Source organism: Cimex lectularius, unplaced genomic scaffold (genome assembly GCF_000648675.2).
Source record: "Cimex lectularius strain Harlan isolate CLEC.00 unplaced genomic scaffold, Clec_2.1 scaffold89, whole genome shotgun sequence".
In the NCBI taxonomy this organism is placed as follows: Eukaryota; Metazoa; Arthropoda; class Insecta; order Hemiptera; family Cimicidae; genus Cimex; species Cimex lectularius.
In genome coordinates this window covers 1,268,818-1,289,475 of record NW_019392722.1, presented here as the reverse complement: position 1 = coordinate 1,289,475, position 20,658 = coordinate 1,268,818, and the positions used below count along the sequence as shown (strand labels likewise).

The following is a 20,658-nucleotide window of genomic DNA, read 5'->3' as shown; positions in this document are numbered from 1 at the left end:
GTGTATTTTTGGTATATCACGTGGCAAAAGAAAACGGAATTTAAAGTAACGGAATTGTGTTAAACTTCTGAAGCAAAAATATATCAAAATCTAAAAAACCTGCCTTTTTCTTTCATTTTTTACATTGAGTTAAAAACCCAATTTCTTCAATGTTTTTTCTTTTGTGAATTTTTGTATGTCTTATGGCCAAAAGAACAGTGTTAATTAGACAAAAATGGACAACTTTTTCTGAAGGAAAATGTATATGAAAAACTGCCCTTTTTACCACCCCTTACATTGACCAAAAACCCAACGTGTAATTTCGTCTTATTTGTGCAATTTTTAAGGAAAACTATGTTAATTAAATAAAAGTAAAAAACTTGTATTTTCTCAAGTAAAGTTACATGAAAAACTGAAAAAACATCCTTTTCTATCATTATTACACTGATTACAATCCAATTTATAATTTTTAAAATATTAAACACGCAGTTTTCAAAAACTCATCTTAATCTTCAAAAAATCTTAATAATTTTAAAAATAATTTTAGAAAATTTAAATTAATAAATTACATAATTATTCTAATTACTTTGTTTAAAAGAAGCGATAATTAGCATTATTTTAATCGCGAAGAGCTGTTTTTTTTATAACAGTTCTGGATAGTGTTTATCTTGAAATTATTTCTATCACTGATTACAAAAATCCCCTTTGATTTGAAAAAATACTTAGGATTATAAGAGTAAATCAGTATAACAAGTGAAGGAACCTGTTAAAAATATTACATACAATAAATGATTTAATTATTTGTAGCTTGTTTCCAGAGAGGTATAAAAATATAAAACTTGTACTTTCTGTACGATGAGATATACTAAAAACGGTGGAATTGAGATTCAAGAAGTGTGAAGGAATACACATTCAAAAATCCAACTCTTTGAAAATTTAACACATGTGTCTAGCAATCCTTAAATTCTTAACATACACTTAAGTTTTTCCTGATTTTTTAAACATATTTAATATATGGTCATAGGCTCATAAAAGGATCCCAGAAATGCCACTATCTTTTCTTGGTATTGTTTGCATAGCAATTTAAACAATTTCGCTTTGTCGACGGTTATCATTTATTTCGAGTGTTCTTTCCAAAGAGAACAATGGCTTCTTATCAGAGGAGCGGAGTATCTTTGTACGTTGGCTATTTTTCCTTTCTAAAGCGAATTTGCAGAGGACGACAACCCGAATTTACAACTTGAGCGGGCTCGTGTAAAAAAATGAAAAAATTACGCAACGGACTTGCGTCTGAAAATAAAAGTTCATAAATAATAAACCGATAGACTTCACCTTTCGCTGAAACGGAGATTACGTAAGGACACCCGAAAATGAGTTGAAAATGGGTAATTTTTTGCCATAATATTTTTTTTCAAATTGCTTCAATTAATTAATCTCAATCATGAATGTTTATTTGAAAAGGCAATAAAAATTAATTTATTTATACTATTGAAATAGAATTTGCTAGTTATCAGAAAGTAGATCATAAACTATTGAAAAGTCTACAATAGCTTTTTGGCCTGAATCATGAATCATGTTTTGTTTTTTCTTGCCTAGGTGGGCTTGATTACTTGACTTTATTGTAATATGCACGCCACCAAATTTATTTTAATCCTAAAAGAGGCAAATTTACAATTACAATAATAGTTGGTGGTGTCGGTGATAGCAACGGTTTAGGCGTTGACCCGGCGCTAATCACTGTAAGGGGTCCGGGGTTCGAATCCAGAGGCCCTGCATTACAAATGTTTTTTTGTTTTTTTTTTCAAAAACACCGACACCCCGGGGGTTGAAACGATCTCTGCTGTGGCGAACCCTCGCACAAAAATAATGTTTAAAAATAGTTTTCCCAGGTTAAAAAAATATATTTATACATTTTACTAACGCAAAATATGATAATTGATCATCGTTAAGCTATTAACGCGTGAAATTTTTTATTTTGAATGGCAAAACAAAAAATATCCTATTTTCAGATGCAAAACAATTATGAAATATCTTATGCATTGCATCGTTTCACATACAAAAATAATCGCTGCGTATTTTTTCCATTCTCGCAAAAACACTTAATCATGAATGTTATATATATAATGCAACATAAATGGTCCCTTATTCTAATCCTAAACTCTACCTAACTTAACCCACTTCTAGCCTAGCCTAACCCGTTCCTAACCCTAATGGGTGGGGGGCGGAAACTTAAACTATACCACCCACAACCCTACATAACTCTAACCATTCCTAACCTAACATAATTTTTTTTGTATCCAGCCCAAAAACATATTCATGTTGAAATATTAATCAACTATTATTATTCAAATTGTTTACGTAATTTGTTGAAATCATACTCCGATAATTCAATTTGTCGCTAAAATCATGTATCATCGTTTGTCATCGTCAATTCATCTTGATGACGATGGGGATGATGATGGATACTAGAATGTGGGGTTTTTGTTCGGTAAGCCCCTGCAGCCTTCTGGTTTATTGTACTTTCCAAGTTCCTTTGTTCAGAGCAATTGACTCGATCCTTCTCTTAAGAAGTACTTGGTCACTGACTGTCTTTGCTACAATGCCTTTCTCCGGTTTTATTTGTACCCCAGGTTACATCTCCATTGACCGGTTGCATCGCATTCGAAATTGATATGGTTGGTGATAGTTTTATTTCTCATTGTATAACCTACAAATCATTGAATATGCCCATTTTGTGTATACGTTTTCACAGATGCCAGTGACCGGTAATTAGTCCTAACACTCCTCTTAGCTTTGCCCTCTCTCACTGTAGTGAGTTTGTTACTTTTGGTGAGGGTTGGTTTAGCATAAGCTTACTGTGTCTACAAATTGGTAATCGTCAGTCTTCTTTTCTTTTCATTTTCGCAATTTTATTCCTTCTAATTCGTTTTTCTGAACCTGCAGCCTCTTTTTTATATCTTGTGCCAACCTCTTAATATATCAGAGCCTCGTCAGTGAAAAGTAATAAACACACAAATTACTTATTTGATAAAAGTATGTTCATACTTAGCTTTCAAAAATTATAAAACAATCCAAACATTTTTTTCCAAAGTTAAAGATCCCACTCCAATAATAAATAAATCTGACGTAATCTACAAGATCAACTGTTCAAACTGTCCGGCAACATACATCGGTCTTACATCCCAATATCTGGACAAGAGAGTAAAGCAACATATCTATGATTGCAAAAAACCCAAGCAAAATCCTACAGCACTCGCTACCCATCACTTTGAACACCAACACAATTTTGACTTCAAAAATCCAAAAATATTACATACAGAACAAAACAAATATAAACGTAATTTCTTAGAAATGGTTTATATCAACAGAGATAAACACAGCATCAATTACAGAACAGATACGTGCAAACTCAGTCGCAGCTACGCCAATATCATTAATCAAATACAATACAAATAACATACATACATCATTACATTACATTCCACACATCAAATACTTTTCACATAGTCTAATTTTCCAACAATTTAGCTTTCCTTTTCCTATTTATCCCCTTTCTATATAATCCTGAAAGAATAATCTGGCCGAACTATTACCAACACATTGTTCCCCTTTGTCGGCTTTTTTCACTTCAAAGGAGCCGACGCCTTGCACAAAATTGTCTTTTATATACCGACCTCCTTCCCCACCCCCTCAAAACCAAACATATATAAACATGAAACAGCAAAATCTCACTGGCACTCTCAACACGACACACAAGGATGGCACAATTACACAGAAGACAAACACTTTGAGTGAGTAGAAATACTTTGTTTGAATATAAAATATATTTTGCATTGTATAAATTCACTTATCCACATCCTAAATGTATTTGTTAAATGTAAACATTGTTTGTAAATCCCAGGCCCTGAAGATGATCTCAATAAAAGATCGAAACGTTGGCACGATAAAGAAAATGTTTTTCTGAAACCTACATCACACCCGACCGCATCTCACGATATCTGAATAACTATCGATTAACGGTCACTAATCTCTACACATATGTTCATACATTCAAAAATAAGTTAGCCTTGTTAGAATTTATACTGCCCAAGATTACTCGATATTCCTCGGAGTAACTGGGTAAAGGGTATATCATTCACGCTAATAAATTGAACACACACACCGATTCCATTCCCTCTGTCCATTATTCGAGGTCTTTACTTCTACACTAATAATAGATTCATTCAGTACATTGAAACAAATGTTTCTCATTCAAGCCGATAAATAAAGATATGCAACACAAATCTCATTCGTGTCCGAATAGTAGGTATTCTTCGGGAATGGAGAAGTCTTACCCCTCCGTTCTCGTTAATAAATACATTCATTTCAATAAATAATACGAATAAAAACACAAACAACCGAAGATATTTATACAGTGAAAAATATTTAGAGTCCTGAGGTAAAGCACGACTTTAATGAAAAATAAATATTAAAATCACGGTATTTCATCCTTGCCCGCCCAAAATTGAAATTTAATAGGACTGTACGGTCACCATATTATCAGTAATAAACATATATGTACAAATATTGGGGAATGAATTTCTTCTCGATATGACTTTTAAAATTAGATTTGCTAGTCACACGACCTTACCAAAAATATTTAAAGAAATGGAATTGCTTTCATTGGGAGATAGAACTATTTTGATTTGTTAATTTTGGTAAAAAATGATAAATGAAAAACTATATATAACTCGCGATTCTTGGAGTACATGAAAATTCAATGTGTCTAGGGATAATATGAGATATTATACATCATATTATATAAACATGTTTACATCGGATAATATGAAAGACAGCCCATATAGTAGGATGAAGCCCGAAGACATTTTATCGGATTTTGATTGGTTTATCGACAGCGTTCTGAAGAAATGTATTGTGAATAGATTAAATAATTAGCCAAAATCTGTATGTATGAACATATACTGCATTAATATTATACATCTTTGATGCTTTCTCTTAATAAAAAATACAAATTGTCAATGTTTTAGAAATTATGTTTAGCAATGTTCGATATCTGGCAGTTATAAATGGTGGAACGATTATTGAATTGTAATTGTAAATAACTTTCAATTGATTTCATTCAATATTGCTATTATTTGATCATTTGTTTTTAAAAGTGTTTACAAAACACAATCTGAATCATGAATGATTATTTTCTAAGTCGAATTGATTATTAAATCTTATTATATTGTAAAAAAAAAATTTCTGGATGAAATATCAACATAGATTACATACTATTCTTATGGCTAATGAAGCATTCAGTTTTTGAATAATTTCTTTCAATTAATTAATCTTTATGTGAGGTATTGGTTGAAATGAAAAAGTTAGTGCCACGAGCGGGATTCGAACCCACGACATTCGGTTAAATACGCCTAAATACACTTGAGCTATGACTTCGATCTACTCGGACACCAACCTTCCATCTCAACCTTCCTTTTCAATTTTCCCTCCTTTTTGCCATTTTTACCTGTCCGAGTGGATCGAAGTTAGATAGCTCAAGTGGGAGAGCAGCGGTGTATTTAGGCGAATGTCGTAGGTTCGAATCCCGCTCGTGACACTAAGTTTTTCATTTCAACCAATACCTTACATAAAGATTAATTAATGGAAAAGAGTTGTTTGGTCAATCGGACCATGAAATATAGCAATAGAATTTTTTTGTAGGCTTTGGTTATTTTATTGTTCATTTAATTGTGTCCAAGTCTACTAACGGTTAAAACATCAACGCTTAAAGATGGAATTCAATAGCGAGAACAGGCGGACCAGTTTAATGAAGGTGCACAAAATTGCAATGTACGAAGTAGGAAGGAAATCTTAAAAACGTCAGATCATTGTCTAAACCACCACATGTTAGATTATACGCTTGTAGTTTAAAATAGACACATATCATAAAACTGTAGCCTTGACTCTCTTCGGGTTTGGAATGTTCAACTCGAGACTGAATTAAATCGATATACCGTTATTACAGAAAGACCAATTGTTCTTTGAAAAGCAAAACACTCCACGTATTAATCTCGAAGGGTTATCATTGAGTCAACAGTGCTCGGAAAACGAGGAGAGAGACGGTCTCTCTGTTTGAAATGTTTGACCGAGGATTTAATGTTTTTTAATGCTCTGCCCCTCACTTAGCTCCCGTAAATAGTCCACTCGTGTTATAAATAATTCAGCTATCAGGGTCTCTTTCGGTCCCCGGCTCCTTCCGTAGTTTTGAATGCGTTCAAAACGGTTGAACGACCTTGTTATTAGGAAATAATCATCATGCTCCAGTTGGAAATTCATGAGTTTTTCAACCGTTAATAGAAATTTTGTATGCAAAAATCTTTTTTCTTTTGTATGTGTGTGTTCTGTGTGTTCCTAAAGCTGCTCTTACTATTTCAAATCCGTACTATCATTCATTTTGAAGAATGTAGATCCAACTAAAAATTTGTTAACATATGTCTAAACAACCAACTGGTGTCACTCAAATAATAATTAACCTAGAAAAAATTAAACAGTATTTTTTTAAACATAAGTTCTACTTATCTAATACAAATCCAACGAATAGAATAGGAGTTGAACAAACAAATAGTAAAAACACTTATTCGTCCTCTTAATAAGCACTTGAACATACAGGACTATGGAAGGACAAGGTTGAGAAAACAATTAATTAATAAACAACGCAAGAAGTGACCAAAAACTGACTACTTAAAATAAAATAATATATTGCCAACAAAAAATCGGAGAATCTGCTCATTTAGAACAAAAATAGTTGTTATCAGTAGAGATACAACAGAAATAGCTTATCATTTTGCAAAAATTATGTTATTTACTCTTTAAAAAAAGAAATAGACGTGATACACGTAGACAAATGATAAACATGATTAACTAACGTTGATGGTATTGATTGATGATTTGATGATTTACGATTAAGCTTCACTTATTTCTTACAACCTTCCGAAAAGGCTGTACGCTTTGCGGTCACAAAGGACATGCTCCGATATTTCTGCCTATTCATTCTGTCTTTTTTCCATTTTTTATGTAGTTTATTAGATGGGCAATAGCCTGCATAAAGGCCTAATATTTTCCTTAATCCATTAAAGTTCGTGGTCCGAATAACTCTTTTCCATTAATTAATCTTTATGTAAGGTATTGGTTGAAATGAAAAAGTTAGTGTCACGAGCGGGATTCGAACCCACGACCTTCGACTAAATACGCCGCTGCTCTACCACTTGAGCTATCGTCACTTCGATCCACTCAGACACGAACTTCCCACCTCAATTTCATTTGTCGCCGAGAATCGAATAGATTACACGATATTTAAAAAATGGCAAAAAGGAGGGAAAATTTGAGAGGTGAGGTTTTCCTGGTTGATTTTCACATTTCAAACAGAGAGACCGTCTCTCTCCTCGCGTTCCGAGCACTGTTTACTACTTTGATGTTTTAAACCTAGTGAATTCATCCAGCATGTGCTAATTTCTTTCTATACCCATTTGTTCAGTTCCACTTTTGGGTAATGCTCTTGGTTTTACTAGTTTGTTAGCCTGTTCGTTGCCTTCAATCCCTTCATGGCATTCCTAGACTTTGTGGGTGGAGGAATCTAAAGTTGAAAAAGGAGTTTGAGAAAATGTATCTCTGTGCTACCTTTCAATCCCTTTTAAAGTATTTCTTGTGCACAAGTTCAATTGTATGGTTGAAAGTCGTTGGTGTGGGTCCATGTTTTGCTAGATCAAAATCTGTGCCTTCACAGGACTCCATGTTACATTTTAGATCCATATGTATGCCATAACAAAACCTCTCTAGTCGTTTCGGGTTTTTATTCTTCCCAAACATCGTTTGAACTTGATCTTAATCAAAAATGTATTTGCTTTGTCAATAAAGCCGATAACTTATACGCGCAAGATTTTTTTCCAAACAAAATTATGACCGGATTAATTGTTAAATTGTAAAATGACATTAAATCAGTCTGTAAATGCATATTGATAAGTGGATTCTTCACGTTAATCCTCTTTTAAAAACGATTAATTAGTTATTTTAATCACTCGTCAGTGATTCTTTGTTGATCCTTTTTTACCTGGGATTTTCTTTAATTCAGTTTTTCTGTTCTGTTCATTAACACGATGAAAAGGTAGCCTATAGCTATTTCATTATTCACGCAATCGATCCGAATAATTGCCAAACAGGAAGAGGACGAAATTACGTGACAAAACGAGATAAGACAAAATTTAAATTCAAAGGGGACGTAACGAATTTAGTAGTGGCAGTCTTATATTTTTTGAATACTTCCTTAAAGTCTTTCTGATAAGAAATTCTGCCTTGAACAAACACCAGGCAAAATGAAGAAAAACCAGTTTGGCTTCAGTGTTTGAATTGCTTGAAACTAGATAGTTGTTAAATATTCGCTACTCTGATTGTCCATGAACTGAAAAAAGTTCATATCTCTCTTTAATATTTTTCTCATATTGATTGACCTCGAAAAAAATAATATGGTAAAAACTCGGTCATCATATTGGGTCGATGTACTTTCGATGAATGACGTGGGCCTGGAAAGTGAAAATTACCCCACATAATAAGTACAGAAGAAGCATCAGGTTCTCACTTAAAGGAATTCGGGCTATTTACAGGCCGCAGAAATTCGAATGCAGTTATTCACAGAATGGCGCACGATTCCGAAACACCCTCAATCCTGGAGCTGACTTTATAGCCTAAGAATAGTTGAACCCTTAATCAATTTGCAGAGGTTTAAATGTAACATTGCTCTATTGTTTTGGATAATAGCGAGACTTATAATGTTTGGCTTTTAAACTGTGGACAAAAATAAACAAAAGTAGACCTTTTAACTTGGATTAATTTTTTTCTTATTTTTTGAATCTAACTTAAGCAGCACATTTTACAATTTTAATCAGTTTTCAATTTTAATCAGTTTACAGTTTTAATCAATTTCATCAACATTTTACAATTTTAATAACAACCTTGTTCCTTGCAAAATATTCAGAAAATTGAAAGACGTCCTTCCTAAGAATTTTGATATGTATAACTTTGTGATGATTTTTTCAATCGTGTTAAATTCTTCCATGGCTTTTTCTTTGACTTTACAGTTGGAGAAATACAATGGTTGAACACTCGCAGAGGTTTTAATTTAACAATGCTCTATTATTTTGGATGACTTAATATTTGGGTTTTAAACTATGGACAAAAAGAAGAAAATGTTTTTGACATGTCTTTTAATGATTATTTGGAGAACGTGAGGTGCGGTCTGGTGTGACGTAGGTTTAGAAAAACATTTTCTTCATCATGCCAACGTTTCGATCTTTATTGAGATCATCTTCAGGGCTTAAAGTGTTCGTTTTCTGTGTAGATGTGTAATTACTGTGTATCGTGTTGACAGGGCACTCACGCACAATAATGACAGATCCACACAGAAAACAAACACTTTGAGCTCTGAAGATGATCTCAATAAGGATCGAAACGTTGGCACGATCAAGAAAATGTTTTTCTAAACCTACGTCACACAACACCGCAACTCACGATCTCCAAATAATCATTAATTAACGGTCACTAAACATCACACATGTACATTTTAACTTGGATCAATTTTTTTCTTATTTTCTGAATACATTCTAGCTTAACCAGCACATCATACCAGATATTGTAAATGGAAACATTTTACAATTTTAATCGTTAAAACCAGTTCCTTACAACATATTCAGAAAACTACCCTTACTAAGAATTTTGATTATTGAATTTGATTGTATAACTTTGTAATGATTTTTTTGTAACCGTGTTTCTTCCATAGCTTTTTCTTTGACTTCACAGTTTAAGAAATGCAACAGTTGAACCGTTAATCAATTCGCCGAGGTTTAAATTTAACCAACGAACTATTATTTTTGATAATAACTATGGCCTTACAGTCCCTTACAAAATATTCATAAATAGCAAGACCCCCTTCCTAAGAATTTTGATATAACTTTGTGATGATTTGTTCAACTGTGTTGTATTCCTCCATGGCTTTTCTTTGATTTTTTAAACTGAAGAATTCAGTAGTTGGACTCTTAATCTATTTGAAGATGTGTAAACTTAACGGAGAACTTTTATTTTGAATAATAACGAGGCTCAACATTGAGGGCTTTACTCTCTGGACGGAAAGGGTACCTTTCAACATTGATAATTTTTTTCCTATTTTCTGAAGAGATATGTACTATTTTTTAATAGTACAAGAGGCTGGGAAATGGAAATATTATTTTACAATTTTTATACTTTAAAATTTTCATTACAAAATATTCATAAAGTTTCAAGACTCCCTTCCTAAGAATCTTCATATAAATTTGCGACGATTTTTTTCGTGTTTTTACAAGACTCTTCTTTGGCTTTGTAGCTCGGCAAATTCAATAGTTAAACCCTATTTGCAGAGGGTTAAATTTAATAATGATCTATTATTTTGTATAATTACGAGACTTAACGTGTGGGCTTTAAACTGTGGACGAAAGGAAAAAAACTTTCGTAATTTTTTTCGTATTTTTGAATAAGTTCTAGGTTAAGCGCATCTTCCTTCATATTTTGATATCACGAAACGTTTCAAATGGAAACATTATTTTACAGTTTTTATGATTCAAAAAGTTCCTTACAAAAATATTCATAAACTTGCAAGACCCAATTCCTAAGAATTTGGATATAACATTGTGATTTTTTTTTTTTTTGAGTGTGAAAAATCTTCCTGGACTATTTTTTGACTAATAACCTGGTAAATTCAATAGTTGGACTCTTAATCTGTTTGCTCAGGTTTAAATTTAACAATGATCTATTATTTAGGATAATAGCGAGACCTAATATTTAGACTTATATAGACTTATTATAGGCTTAATATTTTTGATCTCAGCCAATACCTTATATAAAGATTAATTAACTTAATATTTAGGTTGAACAATGGACGAAAAGTTTGGCAAATGTGGTAAATGTAAGCATTATTTTACAACTTTTTTCCTTTAAAAGTTCCTTACAAAATATCCATATAGCTGCAAGATCCTCTTCATAAAAATTTTCAGTGAACAGTGTTTGCAGCCTGGGAAATTGAATATTTGGACTCTTAATGTATTTGCGTAGGCTTAAATTTAACTATGATCCATTGTTTTGGATAATAACGAGACTTAACGTGTGGGCTTTATATTGTGGAGGAAAAAACTATACCTTTCAACTTTGATCAATTTTTTTTCTTATTCTCTGAATAGGTTTTTGATGCTTAATTATATATTTTGAATAGAAGGTGGTGAATAGAAAAATTATTTTACAATTTTTGTCTTTTAAAAATTTCCTTACAAAATATTCAATAAGTTGCAAGACTTCTTCTTAAGAAAAAAGTTAATATTCTTCCTGAACAATTGTAGAAATAATTTAAGTATACGTATATGTACATTATAGCCTCTAATTTTAGTTATTAAAAAAGTGATAAGCATAAAAATATTTTCACATTTCAATATCAACTTTTTCTTGGGGACCCCACATGATCTGTCCATTGAATAATATTTTTACCTGTTTTGTACTTTTACTGATGTATATTTATTTTATATTATAAAATAACTTTTTATTTGGGAGAAAAAATCTCCTGGGAGTAGTTTTTATATTTTATACTAGATTTGGTAGTTTTTGTTATATTAGAAAATGGGTTTTTCTTCAGAGAAATCTCGGGGCGTTGGTTATTTTACTAAAGTTCGGCAGGGTTAAAGAAACAAGTAATTGGTACGAAAAGACGGGGTGCCAATTAACAGACAATGACATAAAGAAATCAACAGGCGATGTCAACTGACCTTGCTACTTCCGGTCCGTCTCACATGACTCTCGGCAAAAAGCCTGCCGTCCAGTTTTCCGGTAAGTTTTCCTGTCGCGGTTCGACAGCGGACTTGCGAACTTTGCGCACCGGTCGGTCGCAGGAGGGGAATGACGTTGTCCACCGACTTGTTGTAGAACGTGACACAAACTAAAGACTAAACTAAACTCGTGTGGTCTTTGATGTGGAATGGAATATGGTGGAAGCACGAGATGGGTCGGAAAGAGCCGAACCCCGCCGAGGACGGATTCCAAGAATAAACCGACGCTCCTCTGCTCTCTTGGATTTCGAACTCTTCGGCGTACCTAGTTCCCTTCCGGGCCAGGTAATAAATTAATAAAAACGGGCTTTGTTTACGATACAGGCGTACCGTTTGACCGTTTCTACAAGGTCGCATCTCAATTTAGTTGACTTTCTACCTACTTTCCGTATTTAACTGAACACGTTTATGTGGGACAGGCAAAGTCCATTCCATTAAACCCAAAAGCAAAACTATGTCCATGTCATGTCTACATTCCATCACTGTACTTATTACTCATCCAGGTTTAAATTATTTAAAGATCATATTTATATCCAAGGCGCGTTCTCACGATTCAACTTTTGTTGAACTCAATTAGTTTTTGTCCTCATTAAAATAGATCGGTTTTTGATTTGCAAACTATTGAATGTTCTTTCTCATACATGGTTCTAACGTGTGTGATGATTAGTGACCGTTACTCGATTCGGAAATCGTGAGATGCGGTCTGGTGTGACGTAGGTTAGAAAAACATTTTCTTTATTGTGCCAACGTTTCGATCTTTAGTGATATCATCATCAGGGCCTGGGATTTACAAAAATTGTTTAAATTTAACAAATACATGTAGGATGTGGAAAAAAGAGAATTTATACAATGCAAAAAATAACCCACTATGCTTCCTTCCATTTCTACTGGCTGTATTTAAGGATTGTTGCCTCTCACTACCGGGTCGGAGGGATTTTGGATTCTATTTAATTTATTGTGCTTAATAATTTAAGTTCTACTTTGTTTATTTCTTTTTTATTAACAATTTCTTTTCCCCAGTGGTTCCATCAGAATAACAAAACTTTGGGTACGGGTGTCCCCTTCTAGTTCTCCTTATTTATTCTTTTCTTGTTACATTGTTCTTTTGGTTGTGAAGCCTAATCCGGGACGGACTCGTGGCGGCGGTCTGCTATTCTAGGGACTTTGTTGATAAATTACCCATCGATATTCTGGCGTCATATGAAGGATCTTTTTTTAAATTTAAATCATAAATGTTTAACTAGTTAATAAATAAATGTATTCATAAATAATTAGAGAAATAATTAAACATACATGCAATAAATTATTAACAATGTTCATACATGGTTCTAACCGTCTTAATTTTGTTTTTCTAATCAACAGTAGTATTCCTTTTACGAAAAAACTAAACGCATTTTCATTCGCATATTTGTTTTAATACCCAGCAAGTGGCGTCATCATTTGTCCACGTATCGGGTTGTCCGGAAAATAATGCAGGATTTTAAGTTTTCATTAAAAAAAATCTATATAAAATATTCTGTTTACGTTTACAGGATTACTCATTTGTATGAATGTCAACACTTATTAATCCTCTTCCAAATGATATTGTTTGTTTACCTCTGTAGCATTCCGCTACTTGGAAATAATTCAGTCATCCTTATAATGTCAAAGCGAGAATTTCGTACGATTTTCTTTTACGAGTTTAAACTCGGCCGAAGCGGAGCCCAAACGGCTAGAAACATTAACCAAGTCTGGGGCGAGGGTTGTGTTAATGAGTGCACTGTGCAAAGGTGGTTTAAAAAATTTCGGGAGGGAGATTTCAGCCTTGAAGATGAAGAAGGTCGTGGAAGGCCTTCCTCTCTTAATGATGATGTTCTGCGATCAGTGGTGGAAGAAAACCCCAAAACAACTGTTCGAGAACTTGCAGAGCAACTCAAAGTCAGTAAAACGACCGTCGCTGACCACCTCAAGGCGATTGGAAAAGTGAAAAAACTCGAAAATTGGGTTCCACACTCATTAAACGATCGCCAAAAAAATCAGCGCTTTGATGTTTGTGCATCACTTCTTTGTCGAAACAAAAATGACCCATTTCTGGCCAGAATTGTTACATGTGACGAAAAGTGGATTCTCTACGATAACACTAGACGTTCTGGACAGTGGCTCGACAAAGGAGAAGCTCCAATACATTTTCCAAAGCCCCCAACTCATCAAAAAAAGGTAATGGTTACGGTATGGTGGGCTTCATTTGGTTTAATACACTACAGCTTCTTAAATCCTGGCGAAACCATCAATGCTGAATCATACTGTAACCAAATTAATACCATGCATCAGAAATTGGCAGTAATGAAGCCCTCTTTGGTCAATCGGAAAGGGCCCATTTTGTTGCATGACAACGCTCGACCACATGTGTCACGTGTAACGTCACAAAAATTATTGGAGCTTGGCTATGAAACTTTGCCTCACCCACCCTACTCTCCGGACCTCTCGCCTACTGACTACCATTTTTTTAGACACCTGGACCACTACTTACAACACATAATATTCAAAAATCAAACGGAACTGGAAAATGCATTTATTGACTTTATCAATTCTAAAAATTCTGAATTCTACTCAGACGGAATTAATAAGTTACCAACACGTTGGGAGAAATGTATTGAGAGTATGGGAAATTATTTTGATTAAAGAACATTGCTTTAAAGTAACTAGTTTCTTTTTTTTTGTTTAATACCAAAATCCTGCATTATTTTCCGGACAACCCAATATTTAATACAACATAAATGTTTTGTGCAAAAATCGAGCAAGGCCTCCTAATCTGAGCAAATCTAGTTAATTTTTCATTAATAGATCTGGCTTTTTAATACATTTATTTGATACAACTACAAATATTGTATTACCATGTTGAATTGGTGTAGGAATATCTGCAGCATGTATTGAAAATAGAAATGGGCCAAGTATGCTTCCCTGAGAAACGCCCATCTTATATAAGCGGAACTCAGCAAAATCAGTCCGTCAGTTAAGATCTCATGAGATAGTACGTATGAGGGAGGATGTTCTTATTCCAAAGCAAGCCCGAGTGCCAGACTCGATCGAAGGCCTGTTCTAAATCAAGTTTTAAACTTTAGGAAGAGGAAATTTAAATTGAATTGCTTAACCTATTCAGGTTATACATCATAAATGTCGGCAATCTCGAAAGGTCGTTCACATATATTACATTTCACACAATATTACATTTAATGTATAATACTTTTTTGTGTGAATACTTTACAAGTCGTCTTGCATTAACCTTTAGATGAAATTTAAGGCGAAAATCTTCAGTTGTTACTAATGTCATGTACAAATATTGTCCATTTCAAAGTCATTTATGCTTGAAAACGACGATGTTAAATTAGTCAAGTTTTGGAGAATCATTATGGTTATAAGCAGGGGGAGGCATTGACGCTTTCCATTACGAATTAAAATTTTATTGTAAAACATATATGTATTTTCAAACCCCCTTTCAAATTTTCTTTTAAACGAGTAAGACCACAATTAGATGGAGCAGGAGCGGGTTTATAAGTAGGGAGAGGCAAGCCACTGATGCCATCCAAAAGCAAATGAACATGTCTATTTGAAACACATACGTAAATTTACGCCCACTTAGTTTTCAACTGTTGCCTTTGCAAAAATTGTTCTTTTAAAGTGAATAAGCCCGTAGTCAGATGGAACAACATCGGGGTATAAAAAGGGAGAGGCAAGGGACAACGCAGGGATGATTTCTTCTGACCGATTTGATTTTTTACAATGAATTTGCCAACTCCTACTGAATCAGATTTTCTGAATCAGCTTGCTAAACGATAATCGTATTTAAACAATAATAAGAGAATCATCAATTATATAACAGATAATCTGCGCTTACGCAAAGAGCTAGCTACTTAGTAACCTTAGTAGCTGCTGATAGGCATTTCATTGCATCCATTCCTCAGCATTATTAAAAATAGACGCTAGGTGGTCACAAAAGCTGAAATACTACTTCAAAAGTCTTTTTAAAATATAAATGGGAAAAACTTGAATACTATTTACCACATTCCAGCCAGATTTTTGATCTGGTAGGTACAAGTTGTTCGATTTCTATTTATTTTGTCTATTTTTAAACGAAATCTTTCTGGTGGAATGATACGGTTGAACAACAAGGAACCCCCAAAGCATTGGGTCAAGGATGACCGTGCTGCGTCGCCAGAACGCTCTCGAATTGTTCTGGGCTTCTTTAACACCGCATCAACAATTAAACTGACGACAAAATTAATCATAATCCGTTTTGGTATTAAATTTCTCCGTAAATAATCTTTCTAATAATTCGCGTATTTTTTTTTTCTTCTTTAGGCTCCAGTTTGCTCAAGGTGAGTATCCTGGGAAGGTGAACTCCATTTACATTCCATCAGATTAATACAAATTACCACCTCACACCCCACAGTTAAAAATTGCTTCAGTACCATTCAGCAGATTTGATTTGTAAAAATTGTACGCATCATAACCAGAATTAGAGTAAAAGAGGTTTTAAACAAGCTAAATTGAACTTCAAGATCAACTTCAATTTCAGATCTGGATAACCGGTCTTGTCTTTTTTCGATAGCCAACTAAATAACATTTGTTTGTCCAGAACATCAATAAGCAATTGTTTTAAAAATTATAGGTTAATAAAATAGAAGCAAAATATTGTCTTTTTATTTTGGGTAGTGTTGATTTTTTGTTCCTTCGTGCGATTTATATTATCTTTCATAGGGAATTTTTGAATATTTAAAATATATAAAATATAGCGGTCCACACATTTAATAATTTTATCGTTATTTTGGTCTGCCTATCGCTGTCAGAAGCGTTTCTTCTCATCTTCAGTGTTGAGTCTGGTGTGATTTTTGATGCCACATTTCACATCGAATCTTGTCCATTTTCAAATACGAAACTACGTATATACGAACTAGTTAGAATTTAGTTATAACAACAATGTTTACTGAGCAAAATCGTATATTGTACATTTAACACTCGAATTTCCACTTGTTCGTCTTTTGGTTTCTGCGTATAGCTGAGGCAGCAGGAAAAATGAAATGCGAATAATATTTTCAAAAAACGACGAGTCATTTTTTTAGACATGAAAATATTTATCTTGCATGCAGCAATATGTATACTTTAATGGTTTTTGTCGATAACAAACTTTCGATAAACAATAATTCAGATTGGTATTTAATATTTTACGAAATATTGTTAAAAAGATGTGTCATCATCTTAAAAATGGCTGAGCCCTCCAGAAAATATTATCGGTCGATGATAAAAAGTTAAAAACTATTAATAACAAATGTTTTATTTAAACTAAAAAAGTATTCTACCTGATAAAATTTTTAATGGCTAAATGCTAAATTTCTAGTGTACATTGATTATTGAACAGTAGAAGGTTTGAAAACTGGATAATCAACATTTCAAATGTCATGAAAAATTGTTCCAACAAGGTTTTAGGTAATGTAAACTATTTCCCATGACTAACGAAAAATTTAAAATCTATTAACAGTGATTTTATTTCTTGATACATACGAGAAATTAATTTCAGAAATAGAGTTGATCTAATTTGTATAAAATAATAAATCAACGAACTAAAGAAACTAGCAATGTTTTTAAGTAAGTTTGTGATTTGTTAGTTTTACGTTTCTTTAGATTTTAATACTTCATACTACGATATGAGTAACTTTAGCATATTCGGGATCAAGACTGCAACATCTTTGTTTATGTTTGGTATTGTGTTCATAACGATGATGTTTTCAAACAAACGATTGTTTGTTGTTTACTGCGCATGTACGCAAGATTAACCTTGGCTTTCTGTGTTTGTTTGCCGATATTTGAAATTGTGAAAATTACCGCGTCCCGATAACAAAGTTTAAATAAACGACATCGTTAACTGTTTAAAGCTATGCTTAGAATGGCAACGATTAAAATACATATAGAACTTTTTTTTAAGCTTCATTATTGTTTTTTTTAATTTGGCTCCAGGGACTTTCGACAAAAAAATTATTTCAGCCTTCTAAACACGCAGTTTTAACCTAAACACATTCACGTTTTCACTCATTCTGTACACACTACCATTCACTCAAGGATGGAATCCTTGATAATCTATCACACAGTACAACAAAAGAAACAATTACACTTACACTAACTAATCTAGTTGAGGTCGATGGGGGACTTAATGTTCCATTATTAAGTACTAACTTATACTCCACGAAAAGTTTACTCAGGACACATCTATCAACAAATTTTGGCTATTCACCTTAATATTATTACCTTTTAATAGTATAATATAACCTAATATTTATAGTTTCAAAGAGTTAAAAAACAGTAAGTGTAAACAATGTGATGGACGCCTTGATTTCATTGGAATATTTGAAAATATTTCCTCTAACGAACGGATCGGTCTGCCGGGCTAAATAGCGGGTAAGGAAGCCGTTTATCCTTCAGTTCTATAATTAAATCGCAACATGTGCCCGGACGCCATGCTGTCTGCCAGCGGTTGCCACGCCTAGAACTTGTTCCACCGGCCGGCCGGTTATCACAAATAGAAAGCGATATTATGACAAAATAAGGCCGACATTTCCTTTAGCAAGGCCTTTTTTTTGCGCGAGCTCGGACCACACATTTTTCAAAACGATCAAGAACGGGTTTATGAAATATTAAAAAGAAAACTCGCGAATTATAATATTCAGAGTTTGGGCGTCCTTTCCTCAAACATAGATTAAATTCTTTTCAAATACCGTGGTCCTGGCGGACTAATGTAGCATCCTGTACTGATAATTGTAAATAATTGTATGTAAAACAATTTTTTTGCAATTATGTTCGTCATTATTTTGTTTACTTATTATTTCCCTTATTGTAGTCTTTATTTGTGTTGGTTTTAGACCACATTTGTCCAACGTTTCAACATATTTTTTACCAATGGTACAAATTTAAAAAAATATGGATAATCTTATTTTTTTGTTTTTAGGCTAATTTAAAAACGCAGGGTGTTTTTAATGTCGATACAATTCTTATTGTCCGACGCCTCGATATCTTTTCTACCTCAGTATGAAAAATTCAACAGTTTCAGAAAAGTTGGTCTGTCAGACGCGTTTCGGCATTTCGCCGCCTTCAGTGGGGTCTTGCAGAATTTTTTTCCTTCTGAAATCTACGAATTTGTAAATTTTCTTGTAGGAAAACCGATTTTTTGCAACTTTCTTTCATTATTATGCTTCCTTCTTATTTTTGGTCACAGAAAATCTTTATTGTGTTATTTTTTGGCCAATTTTATCGGACGTGCCAAAATGGTGGAGACTTTTGAAAAAAATAATTTGGACGCTTTTGTGTTGGATTAATGTAAATTTGTGGATTTTCTGGTACCAAAACCAATTTTTTGAAGTTTATTCATCATAAGTATATTTCCTTCTGATTTTCTTTTATTGATAATCTTTATTGTGTTGTTTTTAGGCTAAATTCAAAACCTGCAGGTCGATACAATTCATATTGTTGTCCGGCGCCTCGTCATTTTTTCTACCACAGTGATGCAGATTTTTTTTCTTTTTTTAAGGAAAAGTTTAAATATTGTTATTTTGTGAGATTTATCTCTGTTGTCTATGTGTTGAACCTGAAATTTATGGGCGTTACCGATCATCCTGGTCTGACTGCCAAGCTGGGTTGGTTTGTCAGACGCGTTTCGGCATTTCGCCATTTTCAGTGTGTGTTATTGCGCCATTTTTTCACTGTGAAATCTGCAAATTTCTAAATTTTCTTGTAGGAAAACCGATTTTTTGCAACTTTTTTTCATTATTATGTTTCCTTCTTATTTTTCGTCACGGAAAATCTTTATTGTGTTATTTTTTGGCCAATTTTGTCGGACGTGCCAAAATGGTGGAGTTTTGAAAAAAAGTTAGATGCTTTTGTTATTTTGTGGAATTTCTTCGTGTTGTCTCCAGGGTGACGAACCTGAAATTAATGTATATTTGTGTATTTTCTGATACCAAAACCAATTTTTTGAAGTTTATTCATCATAAGTATATTTCCTTCTGATTTTCCTTTATTGATAATCTTTATTGTGTTGTTTTTAGGCTAATTTCACATCGTGTCGGTTGTTTTAATATCGATACAATTCATACATTTATCCGACGCCTCGGCATCTTTTCTACCCCAGTTATGCAGAAATTTATTTTTGAGGAAAATTTTCAATATTGTAATTTTTTGAGATTTCTCCCTGTTGTCTACGATGTCTACCTGAACTTTATGGGCGTTATCTATCATCCTGGTCTGCTTGTCCAAGCTGGGTTGGTTTGTTAGTTGCATTTCGGCATTTCGCCATCTTCAGTGTGTGTATTCTTGCGCCATTTTTTCGCTACAAAATTGTAAATTTTATGGTAGGAAAACCGATTTTTTGCAACATTTTTTCTATTATTACGTTTCCTTCTTATTTTTCGTCACGGAAAAATCTTTATTGTTTTATTTTTAGATCAATTTTGTCGGACATGCCATAATGGTGGTCTTAAAAAAACGAAAAAAAAAAACGCTTTTGTTATTTTGTGAGATTTTTCCGTGTTGTCTGCAGGGTAACGAACCTGAAATTAATGTCAATTTGTAGAATTTCTCGTACCAAAATTAATTTTTTAAAGCTTGTTAAACATAAGTATATTTCCTTCTTATTGTCCCTTATGAATAATCTTTATTGTGTTGTTTTTAGGCTAAATTCGAAACGTGCAGATCGATAAATTTCATATTATTGTCCGACGCCTCGGCATCTTTTCTACCACAGTGATGCAGAAATTTATTTTTGAGGAAAATTTTCAATATT

General features: G+C 33.3%; 2 protein-coding genes across 4 annotated transcripts in view; one reads left to right on the top strand and one right to left on the bottom strand.

Moving 5' to 3' along the window:
* The window catches only part of LOC106663603 (protein halfway), a 35,847-nt gene extending 23,852 nt beyond the window's left edge, over positions 1–11,995 (bottom strand). The window contains exon 1 of the mRNA XM_014388525.2: positions 11,793–11,995. The gene's annotated coding sequence lies outside the window, so the exon portion shown is untranslated. The remainder of the gene's footprint in view (positions 1–11,792) is intronic.
* LOC106663605 overlaps positions 1–20,658 on the top strand; it is a 167,761-nt gene that overhangs the window by 19,638 nt on the left and 127,465 nt on the right. The window lies entirely within an intron of this gene.